Genomic DNA, 1,689 nt, shown 5'->3' with positions numbered 1-1,689 from the left:
CGACTGGCTCTACAGCTGCTCTAACAGACTGCACTACAGACTCGACTACAGACTGCTCTACAGACTGTCTACAGACTGCTCTACAGACTGCTCTACAGACTGCTCTACAGACTGCACTGCAGACTGCACTACAGACTGCTCTACAGACTGTACTATAGACTGCTCTACAGACTGTACTACAGACTGACTACGACTGCTCTACAGACTGCACTACAGACTGTACTACAGACTGCTCTACAGACTGCACTACAGACTGCACTACAGACTGCTCTACAGACTGTCTACAGACGCCTAAGACGCACTACAGACTACACACAGACTGCTCTACAGACTGTACTACAGATGCTCTACAGACTGCACTACAGACTGCTCTACAGACTGCTCTACAGACTGCTCTACAGACTGACTATAGACTGCCACTACAGACTGCACTGCAGACTGCTTCTACAGACTGCTCTACAGACTGCACTCAGACTGCTCTACAGACTGCACTGCAGACTGCTCTACAGACTGCTCTACAGACTGTACTACAGACTGCTCTACAGACTGCACTACAGACTGCTCTACAGACTGCTCTACAGACTGCACTATAGACTGTACTACAGACTGCTCTACAGACTGCTCTACAGACTGCTCTACAGACTGTACTACAGACTATCACTACAGACTGCTCTACAGACTGTACTACAGACTGCACTGCAGACTGCTTCACAGACTGTACTACAGACTACACTACAGACTGCTCTACAGACTGTACTACAGACTGCACATCAGACTCTCTACAGACTGCTCTACCAGACTGTACTACAGACTGCACTGCAGACTGCTCTACGAACTGCTCTACAGACTGTACTACAAGACTGCTCTACAGACTGTACTACAGACTGCTCTACAGACTGCACTACAGACTGTACTACAGACTGCTCTACAGACTGCTCTACAGACTGTACTACAGACTACACTACAGACTGCTCTCAGACTGTACTACAGACTGTACTACAGACTGCTCTACAGACTGTACTATAGACCTGCTCTACAGACTGCACTACAGACTGCTACTACAGACTGCTCTACAGACTCTGCTCTACAGACTACACTACAGACTGCTCTACAGACTGTACTACAGACTACACTACAGACTGCTCTACAGACTGCGTCTACAGACTGCTACTACAGACTGCTCTACAGACTACACTACAGACTGCTCTACAGACTGTACTACAGACTGCATCTACAGACTGCTCTACAGACTGCTCTACAGACTGTCAGACTTACAGACTGCTCTACAGCTGCACTACAGACTGCTATACAAGACTACATACAGACTGACTACAGACTACATACAGGACTGCTCTACAGACTGCTACTACAGACTACAGCTACAACTGCACTAAGTTACAGGCTGGCTCTACAGATGGGAGCAGGAAGACAGATGGGAGCAGGAAGACAGGTGGGAGCAGGAAGACAGATGGGAGCAGGAAGACAGGAAAGAAGACGAGCGTTCTCGAGGAGTTGTTCTGCGACGCGTCCGAAAGCGAGTCAACCTTTTATGGCTTTGAGGACGTCGAAGCTGGAGGACATTTTTGTTTTTCCGACGATGAAGACAATCGGTGCTGAGACAGAACTCTTTTTCTTGAAAAGCAAAATTCTTTGTAGAAAAACTGCAGCTCCTTTTTGTGTTTTTTGGAC

The sequence above is a fragment of the Salvelinus sp. IW2-2015 genome, unplaced genomic scaffold, assembly GCF_002910315.2.
Source record: "Salvelinus sp. IW2-2015 unplaced genomic scaffold, ASM291031v2 Un_scaffold7094, whole genome shotgun sequence".
NCBI classification, from domain to species: domain Eukaryota; kingdom Metazoa; phylum Chordata; class Actinopteri; order Salmoniformes; family Salmonidae; genus Salvelinus; species Salvelinus sp. IW2-2015.
This window is presented reverse-complemented; position numbering follows the sequence as displayed.